The 16,740-nt window shown below is 33.9% G+C and overlaps 1 protein-coding gene across 3 annotated transcripts in view; it reads right to left on the bottom strand.

Annotated features, from left to right (window-relative positions):
- The window catches only part of AVPR2 (arginine vasopressin receptor 2), a 309,022-nt gene extending 301,927 nt beyond the window's left edge, over positions 1–7,095 (bottom strand). For 2 of the 3 annotated variants that reach the window (XM_053695609.1, XM_053695610.1), the window contains exon 1: positions 6,885–7,095. The gene's annotated coding sequence lies outside the window, so the exon portion shown is untranslated. The remainder of the gene's footprint in view (positions 1–6,884) is intronic. The other variant, XM_053695607.1, reaches the window with a different exon arrangement.
- Positions 7,096–16,740: the final 9,645 nt, after the last annotated feature.

Here is a 16,740-nt window from a genome sequence, read left to right as displayed (position 1 = left end):
GGAAAATTGTTTGAATGTGCTTTCCCTTCCTGGATACTATATATATATATATATATATATATATATATATATATATATACACACACACACACATAGACTGATTTTATTGACCAGCCAGCCAAAATTGTAGCCAATATTAAGCCAATGTTAGTTAATATTAAATAAGTATCCTTTTTATTGCACAAATTACGGTACATTAAATACATTTATGTTAACTTATGCAATTAATTTGTGCTTTGGATAGCAAAAAATAATATAATATCCAAAAGCATACTGCCCCCACCTAGCTACTTCATAATGCCACCCGGCTGGCAACATTTTCTATAGAGAACACTTTATATATATATATATATATATATATATATATATATGTGTGTGTGTGTGTGTGTATATTATAGCGGACAATTTAAAAAAATTTGGCCTCTTCACCTTCTGTTTGGAAATGAAGAACTATGTATCAAAATTTCTTAGCTATAAAACTGGAAAGTTCTCTGTATCAACACATGCATCAGAGGCAAACCCCTGGCATAGAGACTTCCTAAGTAAATCCATTACTAATTTCCAGCTGTGGCTGCTATCAGCTGTTATAATTTATTCCAATATGCTAAAGGGTTCTCAGTGCACAGCGCTGGTAATTACTAAATCATTTGGATATTTTTGGAAGAACATCATATGGTAATCTATACGAGGAGTGTATCCCCGTCTCTCTCACACTCATGTTAACGCTAGATTTTAAGTTCTAAATCACTAAATAATTTCTTTTTAAATATGGAAACTCTGCAGTTTATTTCGCCACTAAAGAATATATTAGATTGAAGGGAGTATATCTATCTATATATCATAGGAAAAATATCACTATAGTATTTATATATATATATATATATATATATATATATGTGTACATTAAAATGTGAGAAGTGTAGCATGATTAAAATGACTGGACGGCTAAAGTGCTAAACAATTTATTTTCCCAGATTACAAGAGATGAAACAATGTGAGAGATTGAAAACAACTAGAAAATTCAATAAAACTCCAGATCCACATGGAATATACTGAAGGGTACTAAAGAAATAGCGTAAAGCTGATGTGGTGCCACTTTTTTAAAAAGGGAAGCAGGGCTGATCTAGGAAGCTATAGACCAGTGAGTCTGACATCGGTAGTGGGGAAGATACTGGAAGGGATTATAAAGGATTATATTCATCATGAGTATATTTGTGAAAATGAGATTATGAGTTCAAATCAGCATGATTTTATGAGAAATAAATTAGATTCTATGATGAAGTAGAATAATTTAGATAAAGGTGAATATTTTTAGTAATGACTTAGAGGATTAAATAGCAACATCTCTATTTTAGCAGATGATACAAAGCTCTGTAAAGTGATTAGGTTAGTGCAGTATGTAATTGCTTTGGAGGAATGGGCTGGTAAATGGCAAATGAGATGTAACACTGGTAAATGTAAGATTCTACATTTTGGAAGTAAAAAATATACAGGCAACCTATTATTTAAAAGACAAGTGCAGGGAATAAAATGTTGTTTTGGATGAAATTTTCATTCCGAATATTCAGGGAAATTAGTTTCCCTAAATATTCATTAGCTGCACTATTCAGTGCACTATTTGGTGAATTTTCATTAAACATTTAAAAAAAAATTGTTAAACTTTTCACCTGTAGCTACAATACTTACCTTAATATGCTCTCCAGAGTATGGAGAGCACGTTAAGGTAAATAATAACCGCTTAAAAAATAAAATAAAGGAAGCAAATGAATACTGACAAATTTCTTCAGTATTTTATTTTTTTCCCGTTGGTGCATTAATTCGGATTTTCGTTAAGAATGTGCATTCGTCAAAGAACAAATGTACGTCTTTATTATTTAATTGGGACTAGTCTTCGCAAAACAGATGGAAAATTATTTAAGCATACTTATATTGTAGATAACAAGCTATGAAGGAGTGCAAGTAAAACTTGATAGCTGTTCACTAATAATAATTACTTTGTACTCTGACTGCAGTTTTTATTTGCCTAAGCATTAATATAAGTTAATGATGTGCTGATAAAGGAACACTAAACACTTTGAGATGCTTACATAAAATGTTTAGTTATGCATGATGAAACAACTTATATAATATATTTCGTTATTTATTTTGCCCCCTTTTCATGTCATTTTGTTCTGAAAATTAAGCAACTTCTAATTCTCAGAACTTGAAATTAACCCTGCTGATATATCAAGGCTAACCCTGCCACATAAATGCAACTAATTGAATTTATCAGATAACAACTGCAAAGCAATGGATTTTATACTAACTTTATGACCATGACAAGCCTTCTTATCTGTGTGGCTCCTCCAAATAAGGCAAATGGTGGGCAGACTTTGGCTATTGATAAATAATTGCATTAAAAATTAATTTGTATCAAAAAAGTTAAGGCTTGGTTGATATGTTAACCCCTTTGTGAGGGTTAAACACATAGCATTAAAGGGTCACTGGTAGTAAAATTACAAATAATGTGTCTTTAAGTTCATGAACAGGCAACGTTTTGGGTTATCATCTGTATTTAATGAAGATGTTGAAGATATATGGAAGTCAAAATTAAACTTTCATGATTCAGACAGAGCATGCAATTTAAACAAATATTTTCAATTTACTTGTATAATACAATGTGCTTCATTCTTTTGGTATCCTTTGTTTCAGAGTAAACTTAGGTAGGCTTATAGGAGCTCAGAAACGTGCATGTGTCAGTTTAGGTGTGTGCCCCTTTAAAGGGACATGAAACCCAACATTTTTCTTTCATAGTTCAGACAGAGCACGCAATTTTAAATAACTTTACAATTAATTTGTGTCGTTCTCTTAGAATACCTAGGTAGGCTCAGAAGCTGCTAATTGGTGGCTGCACATATATGTCTCTTTTCATTGGCTTTCAGCTAGCTCCTATTAGTGCATTACTGCTCCCTCAACAAAGGATTCCAAGAGAATAAAGCAAATTAGATAACAGAAGTGAATTGGAAAGCTGTTTAAAATTAAATGATCTATCTGAATCATTAAAGAAAAAAAATTGGGTTTCATGTTCCTTTAAGGGTTAATAACCTTAAACATTGTCCCTTACACTGTAATAAAAATGTTTTTCTAACAGTTTAATTTTACTGCTGGTGGATATTTAGTTTTCTATTGGAGCAAAGTCCATAGTAAGAAAAGAGAAGAAGTATATAAATAAAATTTTGAATTTACACTAAAATGTCTCTTTGAAATGTAAACTTTGAAACACAGATATTGTTACACTACAATCTGTAAAATAAAAATAACTGACTAACGAAGCCTGGGGCAACTGTAATAACACTCCTGGTAGAGTGCGTAAGTCACATGACCACCACCTTTTGCTAAATAGGGATTTGCAAATGACAAATGGTTTTAGGACTTATTTAATGGAACATAAACTCATTGAACAGATCATTGAAAAAGGTCTGCAAACAAAAAAAACAAAAAAAACATTGTTAAAGCATTTTAAACTGTCATTTTGTTAGCATTATTTGTTTTGTTTCCAGTACCCGTATAAAAGCTTCTTATCTTGTCAACTCTTCTGAGGTTAATTATGGACAGATATAAATTAGCTTTCAATCAATCACTGTGTAGAATGTAGCACGGTGAAATCTGAGGTTTGCATTTCCAATTCCAGCAAGATTTGGAGACCCCCCCAACACACAATTTTATGGGAAATTATGGGAACATGTAACTAAATAAATAATGAAAATACAGTGATACGTTTTCCTTACAATGCATACTTTGTTTAAATATTTTTTCTTTTTATTATAATAAAACACATTCTTGATCATGTACAATACAGTAACAGGTAACAGATCCAACATTTCTGGTGCATCCCCAGTACTTCCCATATGTCTAAATACACTTCATATTTCCAGGGGGCACATTGTTGAGGGTATAGGATCCTATGAACTAAATCAAATCTCACAGTCTTTGTATCAGATGTCTGTATCTGGAAATACTGTTACATATTTAGCTTTTTCGTGAACCTCTTAATACAGTAAAGAAAAAAGGGGTACAGCAATAAAACTAGTGTTTACCAAAGGGTTCTGAACTCTAAAAATGATCAATTAATCCCGGCCCTAGAAAGAGCAGGGGGGGGAGGGAAGGAAAAGGGGGCGGAGTGGGGCAGACATTATCCCCACTCCCAGCGGACCTCCGAAATTCCCGGGGATTTTATCTATGCAATACTCAGAGCTCATGTTGGGCCACAATTTCCCTCCTGGGGGTGGACGAGTTACTGATCCGGTAGTACCATACTTTCTGAAATGAAACTCTGTTGTTTAAGGTGTTTGCTGCATATTCATGCATAGTATAAGTGTAGGAGATTTTATTATGTATTTCTGACCATGGGGGGGGGAGCCCACCTTCCAATATTTCGCTATGCAGACCCTTGTTACCGTACATAGTATTCTAATGAACGTGTTAATATATTTATGGAATTTATCTATGTGTTTATGCAACAGTGCCTGCTGAATCGTAAGAGTGAACTCTTATTCCAGCAGGTGACCAAGAAGAGTAGAAAGTCTCTGCCAAATCCTCTGTATCTCCCTGCAGTCCCACTACAATGCATACTTTAAAGGGAAAGTGTGCTGTAAAATTGGTTTTCCCTTACTCTGTTTCCGATGACTTGTTATACCAACTGCAGAGTATAAAATGTGTGAGAAATTGCTAATTTAGGTTTATTTTTATATAGGAAATAGATATTTTTGCTAGTTGAAACAACCTATTCAAATTGGCTGAATGTAAAGGGAGAGCAGGCATCATTATATTTTTTTTTACTCTCTATAACTCCTTATCTTATCTCTAGCAAGTGCATTTGAAAATAAACATTTTAGTACAAATCTCTCATCCCCCCTCCACCTGTGTGTAAATTCTTCTGTAGCTTCCCATTTACATAGCTTTAATATAACCAATACTTAAAGGGACACTGAACCCAAATGTTTTCTTTCATGGTTCAGACAGAGCATGCAATTTTAAGCAACTTAATTTTCTCCTATTATCAAATTTTCTTCATTCTCTCGCTATCTGTATTTGAAAAGCAGGAATGTAAGTTTAGAAACCAGACCATTTTTGGTTCACAACCTGGGTTGTCCTTGTTGATTGGACAGCACCAATAAACAAGTGCTGTCCACCGTTCTAAAACCAAAAATTGGCTGGCTCCTTAGCTTAGATGCCTTCTTTTTCAAATAAAGATAGCACGAGAACGAATAAAAATTGATAATAGGAGTACATTAGAAAGTTGCTTAAAATTGCATGCTCTTTCTGAATCATGAAAGAAAAAAAAATTGGCTTAGTATCCATTTAAGTACCTAAATTTTCAGTACAGGTGGGGATACAGCAAGCAAAAATAGCTATTTTAAATCACAAAATAAAGGTAAATGAATTGTTTTATTTTATAATTTAATAAACTCCAACAGGTTAAATGGATCACTGGAAAAAGAGTGAGAAATACAACATACTTTCTCTTTAACTTGTATTAAAATCTCAAAGTATTTTCATGCCCTTTTAACAGAGATTTTAACCCACACAATTATTGTTAGTTTATAGCGTAACATTATATATATATTATTTAAAGTATTTTATAGTCTCAGTCTCCATATATAAATAACCAGAAAAGCCATATACAATATTTATAGTGATTTTACCATATTTTGCCATTTATTGAATTATTCCCCCAAATCCACATAAGCAAAAACTCCTCTTCTTGATTAATAGGCATTTATGTCATCCATGCAGTGCCACGTCTGGGCAAAGTAAACTACTATATATATATATATATAACTGATAGACATACTATGCATAAGAAACTGTGGAACAGCTATTTTTAACAAAAATAACATAAAAAATTATATATATATATATACACACACACTTTTTTGTAGCATTTAAAATGATTTAGACAATATATTTTGCATAAATTAAACTAGTGGCTGTCAAATTTGAATAATCATTAAAGGGACACTGAACCCAAATTTTTTCTTTTGTAATTCAGAAAGAGCATGCAATTTTAAGCAACTTTCTAATTTACTCCTATTATCAATTTTTCTTCGTTCTCTTGCTATCATTATTTGAAAAAGAAGGCATCTAAGCTTTTTTTGGTTTCAGTACTCTGGACAGCACTTTTTTTATTGGTGGATGAATTTATCCACCAATCAGCAAGGACAACCCAGGTTGTTCGCCAAAAATGGGCCGGCATCTAAACTTACATTCTTGCATTTCAAATAAAGATACCAAGAGAATGAAGAAAATGTGATAATAGGAGTAAATAAAATTTCATGCTCAATCTGAATCACAAAAGAAAAAATTTGGGTACAGTGTCCCTTTAAGAAAATAGTAAGAATTTTGATCTGTTAGGCAAGGGCTTATCATGTACATAAACCTAGTGAATTCCAAAATAACGTAGTAATAACTATAAGAATCTCCTTATCAATTTAGTAAACAATGTAGCAGTGATTTTGTCCTAGATTGTTGCTATTATTTGTAGACTAACAATTGTTGCCCATACTTAGTGCAATGCAGCCCAAACTGGTGCACAGACCCATCTATAGGTCCCAAGCAATGTCAGTCAGTTTCATAATAAAGCAAATATCTATATTATAGGGTCACTTGCTCAGGGGCAAATCTCATTACCAACAATAAAAATGACTATTCATTAAGCAGAAGAATAAAACAGGATGCTGCAACCATTTTCTATTATCCTCTCAACATTGGAATATTGACATTTAATTTAAAGCAATAATCTCTTTTAATCTCTCCCATGCACTATAATTCAACATTATTAAAATCCCAGCCATAATTTAGTATCAGTGACATTCTGCAATTAATTCAATGTCTGATTTCATTACCTTGCAGAGGAAACTGTTATCTTACTGTTCTTTCTATCCCGGCATCAGTCAGCTGCTTCTGTAAATCCAATGTGTGTATTGCTGGTCCCAACAGGAAAATCCCAGTTCTTTTTTTTAACCAATATATAGTTAGTTGTTGGAGATGCAGCAACCAGGAGCTGGTGAAGTTGTGTATTTGACAGAAAGTGACTGAGATTCTAGTGCACTGGGAGGTTGTGTGAGGAGTGGGAGGGGGGAGGAAAGGGTGTATCATACAGGGGCTGGCAAAGACATCACAAAATCTCAGCACTTATTTCCAGCCTCAGTTCTCACTCTAGTAAAGATTGTTACTTTTAAGCAAAACTTGTGCTTAATTAACCTCTTCAGTCACTAGTATTGAACACCTGCACCTAAACAAATCAGTTGCACACTATAATGGCATTTTATAAGTTAAATGATCTGTTTGTTTTCCCACTTATTTCTAGAATAAACAATAACAATTATACCTTAATAGGAGAATGCTACTCTGTATGAGCACAGGAGGAGAATTTGTTGTGTGTTAAGTAATGAATGGGGGCTTAGGTGTGTATACATTAAACACTAAATAAATGCTAGATAGAATGAGGCATTCAAAGAAAAGATTAGTTTAAGAATAACTTGTAGATTTACTTTTTTTTAAAGTTTCATTAGTTGTTTAAATAGTGACAAAATAAGTGTAACGTTTTAGTGTCTATAACACAATGGGAGCTGCCATGTTGTAACTTAGGTTACCTTCTCTGCTGTGGCCAATTAGGGACCGTTATAAATAGGTCGCTAGAGTGCAGCCAATGGCTGTGTGGAATATAACCGTGTTCTGCACTTCCATTTCTAACAGGAACTGAAAAGCTCACAATTTCAGAATGGAATTACAGGAAACGGGGACAAAATAAATAATGAAAGTATATTGCAGAGTTTTTATTTTATATATACAATTTATCATTTTATAATACCATCTCAAAGTGTTTAATGTCCCTTTAAAGGGAGAGTTAAAGGGATAGTAAAATAATTAAACTTTTATGATTCAGAGCTTGCAATTTTAAACAACTTTGGAATGTACTTATGTTTTTAAATTTGCTTTGTTCTTGGTATCCTTTGTTAAAAACCATACCTAGATAGGCTAAGGGGGCAGCAATGCACTACTGGGAGCTAGGTGCTGACTGGTTGCTGCATCTATATACCTCTATTCATTGGCTCACCAGTTGTGTTCCGCTATCTCCCAGTAGTGCTTCACTGCTCTTTTAACAAAGGATACCAAGTGAATGAAGCACATTTGATAATAAAACTATTATTTGTAAGTTGTGTAAAATTGTATGATCTATCTTTAACATGAATAAAAACATTTTGGGTTGCATGTCCCTTTAATTTTCCATAAAATTATTTACTGTGCATAGTAGAAAAACAACATTATTCTGCCTGCTTATCCTGTAATATAAATCTCAAAATTGTAGTTTTTCCACTCCAGCAAGGGATCAGTGCAAACGCTCATTTATATCTGTTGTCTCTGTCTGGCTACAGCAAAGGAGATAAGATCACTCCGAAGACTTTGTTTAAAGGGACAGTCTACCATAGAATTGTTATTGTTTTAAAAGATAGATAATCCCTTTATTACCCATTCCCCAGTTTTGCATAATCAACACAGTTATATTAATGTACTTTTTACCTCTGTGATTACCTTGTATCTAGGAACCTTCTTCCAGCCCCCTGATCACATGACTGTGACTGTTTATTATCTATTGTCTTAAATTTAGCATTGTTTTGTGCTAAATCTTAAATAACCCCCTGTGCCTGAACACAGTGTTATCTATATGGCCCACATGTACTTTCTGTCTCTTTGTGTTGAAAAGAGATTTAAAAAGCATGTGATAAGAGGCAGCCCTCAAAGGCTTAGAAATTAGCATATGAGTCTACCTATGTTTAGTTTAAACTAAGAATACCAAGAGAAAAAAGCAAATTTGATGATAAAAGTAAATTGATAAGTTGATTAAAATTAAAAGTCCTATCTGAATAATGAAAGTTTAATTTAAACTAGACTGTCCCTTTAAGGGATTTGTCCTTGAACTGCGAAACAATCAAACTGTGCAAACAAAAGGATACATTAAATGTTTTGAAAGCATTATTTAGTAAGCAGATCTTGCATATAATGTCCCTTTAAGGGGCATTCAATTAAAATATTAATTTCTCATCAAATTGTTAAAGGGATATGAAACACAAAAAAATCTCTTTTGTGATGCAGACAGAGCCTACAATAATAATAAAAAAAGGTTTCAAATTTACTTCTTTTATCAAATTTGCTTAGTTCCCATGATATTCTGTGTTAGAGATACCTAGGTAGGCACCTGGAACACTATGTAGCAGGAAATAGTGCTGCCCTCTAGTGCTCTTGCAATTGGATAACATTCTTGCAAAGCTGCTGCCATATAGTGCTCTAGAACGTGCACGCTCCTGAGCTTACATACCTGCCTTTCAACAAAAGATACCCAAAAAACAAAGAAAATGTGATAATAGCAGCAAATTAGAAAGTTGTTTAAAATGGTATGTTCTATCTAAATCATTAAAAAAAATATAGGTTTCATTTTTCTTTCATTTTAAAGTTGGATTGTAATTGAAAATTTCCAACGCTCCCATAATGCATCCTGAAGACTTCCAACTATTTGACCCTGCAACATGCCACAGAGTAATTAACCTAATCAGGTAAATATTTTCATCTATAGCTGTCTCTTATTGGCCTTAGCATTGGAAATATGCTAACTATATTAGATATTTTTGCAAGGGGTATATGCCTGAACTTCAAAACATTTTTTTTTTAAGTTTTCCATGCTTGACATTAAAGGGACAGTCAAGTCCAAAAAAAACTTTCATGTTTTAAATAGGGCATGCAATTTTAAACAACTTCCCAATTTACTTTTATCACCAATTTTGCTTTGTTTTCTTGGTATTCTTAGTTGAAAGCTAAAACATATGCTAATTTCTTAGACCTTGAAGACTGCCTCTAATCTGAATACATTTTGACCACTAGAGGGCATTAGTTCACATGTTTCATATAGATAACATTAAGCTCATGCACGTAAAGTGACCTAGGACTGAGCACTGATTGGCTAAACTGCATGTCTGTCAAAAGAACTGAAATAAGGGGGCAGTCAGCAGAGGCTTAGATACAAGATAATTACACAGGTAAAACGTGTATTATTATAACTGTGTTGGATATGCAAAACTGGGGAATGGGTAATAAAGGGATTATCTTTCTTTTTAAACAACAAAAATTCTGGTGTTGACTGTCCCTTTAAAGAAAAGGAATTAAATACCTAACTAAAAGTATATAGTAAAACACGCCAGGCGAGTTTACAAACCTACATTACTCTCCTCTGCCCTCAGGTATATAGATATAGATATAGATCCACAGAAGCAAAATATTCTTGGTTATTACAAATGTGATTGCATTGTGAATAGTTGTTGCATAACATTTTAAACAGCTTTCTTATTTACTTCTATGATCTAATTTGGTTTGTTCTCTTGGTATCCTTTGATGAAAAGCATAGCTAGGTAGGCTCAGAGCAGCAATACACTACTGTGAGCTAGCTGCACATATATGCCTCTTGTCATTGGCTCACCAGATGAGACCACTGTACTTATGTGCAAGTATAAATGCCTGTGCTGCTGAGCTCCAAGCTGCAAGGTCCTCAGCTACGATGCCAAGATATAAATGCTGCCATAAAGGGTGCCAGGCCTAATGGCTTCCAGTATTGCCCGCACTGTCAGCTCCAGCTCTCCTTTTTTTAACTCCTTGCTGTCATTCTGTCACTTTCCCCACTAATATCTGCACTCCCCACAACTCTCCAGCCTTGTCCTACATTGTTCTGTTTCTCTCATCTCTTTCCTTCTCTCCTTTCACTCCTAGTTTCTCGTTTTCTCTACTGTTTTATCGCAACTCTGTATTTGCCTTGGGGCAGTAGAGAGGGTAGATTTGTTCCGGGGTACAAATACTTCTTTACATGATGTGTCACACAATCCCTGGCATTCTAATGCAGAAATCACATGCTCTAGTTCATTAGAATGTGTAAGTTTTGTATTGCTGATCATCAATACTGGTAAGGGGGTTAAACACTTAAATAAAATCCTGCTGAAGAGCCACAAGAATTTGAGCTCTAGAGCAGAATTCAGCTAGTGAGTCAATGAGGAGCAGCAGACACACCACCAACCAATCACTGGCCGTAATCTGCTCAGGAGCTGTAATGAAAAGGGATATATATATATATATACAGGTAGCCCTCAGTTTACGCCGGGTTAGGTTCCAGAAGGAATGGTTGTAAATCGAAACCGCTGTAAATTGAAACCCAGTTTATAATGTAAGTCAATGGGAAATGAGGGAGTTAGGTTCCAGGCCCCTCTCAAAATTGTCATAAGTAACACCTAATACATTATTTTTAAAGCTTTGAAATTAAGACTTTAAATGCTAAACAGCATTATAAACCTAATAAAATAATCACACAACACAGACTTCACTTGAATTTTTCTGCAAACAGTTCTTTCTATGCATTCCAATCTGGACTGATTTATAGACAGGAAGATCTTGTTCCTTTGAAATCTGCTCGATAGCTCAGGTCTGGTTAAACTGATTAATTTCAGCTTGCTTGGCTTTGCTGCAACACAAGCGGACAGCTCCACCTACTGGCTATTTTAATAAATGCACTGCTTCTCAATGCTTTTCAATAGCAGTCACATGACTGGAAAAAAAGGTTGTTATTCTGAAACGAGGTAAATTGAACTGTTGTAAAACGAGGGTCATCTGTATATATATATATAATTAGTACTCTTGGCAAGTAATCCTAGGTAATCTCAGGAGCGTGCAAATGTCTTTAGCCATCCGGCAGCAGTGTTTGCAACACTGTTTATAGCAATGTTATACATAGGTTCAAGCACTGCTGTCACAGAATGCTGCTCCTATCAGCCCAGCTATGTTTACTCTTCAAAAAAGGATACCAAGAGAAGAAAGCAAATATGATAACAGAACTGAATTGGAAAGTTGTTTAAAATTGTATATTGTATCTGAATCATATATGTTTAATTTTGACTTTACTGACCCTTTAATGGGAAATTGACTGGCTGATAAGGAAATCCATTTTTTTAAAAAAAACAAAGCACTTTAAAACGTTCTAAAACATTTTGTTTTCAATAGAACATATTCCTTTAAAGGTACAATGAAATGTTCTAATTCATTAGATTTTTTGGAATCACTGACCATAGCTTCTTACGGGCCTGATTATCTAACATTTGCCTGATTAGATGTGAAAAAAACACGTTGATACTCACAAAGGGCTGTCCTCAGGAAATTCTCTTAAAAAAGGTGCTGTCCCTGCGAGTTGTGAGATGCCTCCCATAGAAAGTAATGAAGTTTACTGTAAAGGTAAATGTCACTGCGAAGAGGGAGCACACTTTACACATTAGATACTGCAGTCAATACAAACTAGATTACCCTGTTTTCAGAGAATATCTTATAATCGCCTCTATGTTCATATGAATGTGTTTTCCTATTAGACTAGTAAGTGTTTTGTGTATTGACACAATTTAACACTTTTCTGTTTTCAAGATAAAATAGCGAGATGTGCAGGGGAAAAATGCTTAGCTAACAGGCCTGAGAGAAAACTTTCAGCTGTTTCCACTGAAACTACTTTTAATTTCACAGCGTTTTTCCATGTACAATGTAGTTTTATTATGATTTCTACTATGTACATTAAAATTGTGGTTTTTTTTAGTAATTTCAGTACAAATTTTTATTTCTCCTTAAAATAAAATTTTTGCAGAACAATTTTTTTACAATTTTTAATGTGATTTAACTATACAATTTTTTACTGCATCTTTGTATTTAAACCCCTAGAAGCCGTTAGGATGTTCCATGTCGACCTAACAGTACTGGGCTGTAACGCAGTTAGGACATCAAGGAACATCCTACCTTTTTTGGCGTCCTGCACTCTTCTCCTTTTGGTCAATGGAAAAACCGACTGGGGGGCGTACCTAGCATCATACGCAGTCCCACATGATCCATTCCCGGCCTTGAAATCAAGTGATCACATTGTAGATCGCGCAATTTTGTTTTTCAAGCAAGTGTTTACATCAGAATTTAGGTCCGATCGTAAATTAATATCTTTTTCATCCGTTTCATATGATTTTTAAATTACAAAGTATTTTTTGTGAGCCCTATTGTAATTTATGCATCTCTTTCAAATACTTAAAAGGATACTAAAGACATTTTTTTTTTCTATAATGATTCAGATAGAGCATGCAATTTTAAGCAACTTTCTAATTTACTCCTATTATCTATTTTTCGTCGTTCTCTTGCTATCTTTATGTAAAAAGCAGGAATGTAGGAGCCAGCCCATTTTAGGTTCAGCACTGTGGATAGCGCTTGCTTTTTGGTGGGTGACATTTAGCCACCAATAAGCAAGCATAACCCAGGTTCTCAACCAAAAATGGGCTGGCTCCTATGCTTTACATTCCTGCTTTTTAAATAAAGATAGCAAGGATAGCAAGATAATGAAGAAAATTTGATAATAGGAGTAAATTAGAAAGTTGCTTAAAATTGCATGCTCTATTTGAATCATGAAAGAAAAAAAATTGGGTTTAGTATCCCTTTAATTGCAGGGAATATCCCTTTGCGAGACACACTGTTCTGAAGATAAAAAAAAAAATGCTTTTAGAGGATTACACAAGGGGCTTTATAGTACTGGCAAGATTTCTTATAAATTCTAGCAAGCCCAGAGACCTTTAGGTGACTGGGCCCTATGTGTTTAAAGGGACAGTATACCTTACATTTGTCTCCCCTTTAATTTGTTCCCAATTATCCATTTTACCTGGTGGAGTGTATTAAATTGTTTAAAAGTAGCTCCTTTACATTTATATTGGCATTCAAAATAGCTCATTTTGCCTGTGGTATCCCTACCTATACTAAAAGTTCCTATACTTGGCTATAGAAAAGCTGTGTAAACATAGCCAGCAGAAGGAACTACACTCCCAGTATGGGTTAGGAGAGATAAGTAATAAAATGTTATTTTTTTCAACTGTTCTCTCTAAGGGCCTGATGATCAAAGATTCGCTTGCTTGGAGAGAAATTGTAGTGCAGACTTCACAGGGGCTGAACTCACTGAGGGCTTATCTCTCTATGTGGAGTTCTTGGTGTGAAGGAGAGACACCTACATTGCAAAATAATGCTCAAAAAAGCCCCTAAAGATTTGGAGAGATTTCACTTCATTTTGATCATTAGGCCCTGAATGATCAAAGAAAAAGTGCGGAACTCTCCAGCACTTTGAGATCTCTCATTTCTGCATCAAAATGTGAGACAAGCACAGTGCAATATAGCACTGCATGGTATGATAGTTCTGCTGCCTTAACACTTTGTGCTTTGTATTTTATATTACTTTACACTTCCGATTGGGTCCTTTCCGTATTATTACATTCATACTTTGCACTTACTTTTTTAAATTTTAATACATTCAGATTTAGCTTTAGATCCAGCAGTGATTTTACAAATTCTGTTTTAGTTTTAAAGTTTCTTTGTTACTTTAACACATTATGATCATACTTTGTATATTTTTGTGTATCTTTTACAACTTACATTGCACTTGGTATTTTCTCTATTGTAAAATAAAACACAGCTTCAGAAAGTGGGAGGGACACGAGTGTTCCCAGGGTTTATCTAAAGCTCTCTCACAAGTCTTGTGAAATGCTGTAATAATTTTAAACAAGCTAATCTCATTGATTTGTCCAGCCAGCTTTATGCAGGTGACGTTTGCTCAGACTTCACAATACACCTATCAAACTGTCAGAAATGTAATATATACTAAACTATAGGCATAATCAAGTTAAATTGTAGTTAAAACATCTCAGTTTAATTTGTAATTGATGCAAACTGAGCCTTTATATAAGCTCCATGTGTTTTCCAGCTTCCTTCTACTCCACTGTAAAATTCTGTATCACAGAGAGCTTTATTACTTTCTATGAAATGCATCTTTCATCTATCTGAGACTTCCAGGTTCCATCCTTTTTCTAAGAGAATTCAGTGAGTTCAGCCCGTGTGAATTTCTCTCCAAACTAGAGAATTTTTGTTTATTGGCCCATAGAAAGTGATTAAACTCCATGGGAAACTGAAGCTGTAAATTTTTCGCTTTATTTTAAAAGACAAAGTGCAATGTCATTTGTAAAATATACACATAAATATACAAAGTATGAGCCTAATTTGTTAAAGTTACACAGAAACTGTGAAGGCATAATCAGAATTTGTAAAATCACAATCCGAAATACACTGCTGTATACAAAATAAAATACAAAATAGAAAGTGCAAAGTTTAAATGTAATAAAACTTAATAATTTAAAGGGACACTGAACCCAAATTTTTTCTTTTGTGATTCAGATAGAGCATATCATTTTAAGCAACTTTCTAATTTACTCCTATTATCAAATGTTCTTTATTCTCTTGGTATCTTTATTTGAAATGCAAGAATGTAAGTTTACATGCCGGCCCATTTTTGGTGAACCTAGGTTGTCCTTGCTGATTGGTGGATAAATTAATCCACCAATCAAAAATTGCTGTCCAGAGTTCTCAACCAAGAAAAAAGCTTAGATGCCTTCTTTTTCATTTAAAGATAGCAAGAGACCGAAGAAAAATTGATAATAGGAGTAAATTAGAAAGTTGCTTAAAATTGCATGCTCTATCTGAATCATGAAAGAAAAATATTGGGTTCAGTGTCCCTTTAATCTGAAGAATAAATTAATATAAAATACAAACCACAAAGTGTAAATGCAGCAGAACTGTCATGTCATGCAGTGCTATATTGCTAGTGAGGTCCCTAAGACAAATTTATCTTGAGAGCTGTTTATTTAGCTATGTGAGGGTTTGGATGTGAAAGAGAGAAATCTAAATTACAATATAATGCTCATTAAAAGCCCCTAAAGATTTGGAGTGATTTCCCTCCATGCTGGCAAGTTTTTTTTATAATCAGCCCTAAAGTATTGGACTTTGGTATACAGACCGATATTATACAAAGAAGCATTTGTATGTACAGAAAGTGATAAAATAAGGAGATCTGATTTCCCTGCAAGTTCAACCCATTTTAATGGGTTGTGGATTAAAAAAATAAACAATTTAACATAACAATATATACTCTGCAGCTGGTATTTCTAATCATTGGAAACCTATTAAGGGCAAAATAATTTTACAGTACACTGTCCCTTTAAATTATGCATAAAGAGAATAAAAACACACCTAAGTTGTCACATGAGTCAAAAGTTATTAGCTGGGTACTGCTCTAATTTTACATAGCTTGTTGCTCCCAAGCAGGACTTTACTAATGTGTTTAACCCCTTTGAGAGGGATAAAAAAGTAGGGCCAGATTTCAAGTGGAGTGCTATAGTTTGCGCGCGAGCTATATTGAGTTTTCACGTTTATTTGCACGCAAGTTAAATTGAGCTCATATTACAAGTTGAAAGTAAACGTGATCACTTGAGCACAAATGAAGATAGGCTCGTCGGGTTAGCGCGTCCTCAGAGCTCTGGTTTAATGTTTCGCAAAACAAAAAAGTGTCACAAAAAACACATAAAAAATACATAATAACACTATCTTATAAAAAAATATTACACAAAATAGTTATAAGGGCTCAAAGATATGAAATTTCAGGTGTTAGAAAAAAAAGGCAGGCAAAGGGCTTTAACATAGATACATACATATACTGTACATGTCTAAATATATATAAGTATATATGTCTATATATATATATATATATATATATATATATATATATATATATATAATAAAGTGGTATACTGTGTATTTACTGTAAAGATTTTGTAT

This window comes from Bombina bombina, chromosome 12, assembly GCF_027579735.1.
Source record: "Bombina bombina isolate aBomBom1 chromosome 12, aBomBom1.pri, whole genome shotgun sequence".
In the NCBI taxonomy this organism is placed as follows: Eukaryota; Metazoa; Chordata; class Amphibia; order Anura; family Bombinatoridae; genus Bombina; species Bombina bombina.
This window is presented reverse-complemented; position numbering and strand designations above follow the sequence as displayed.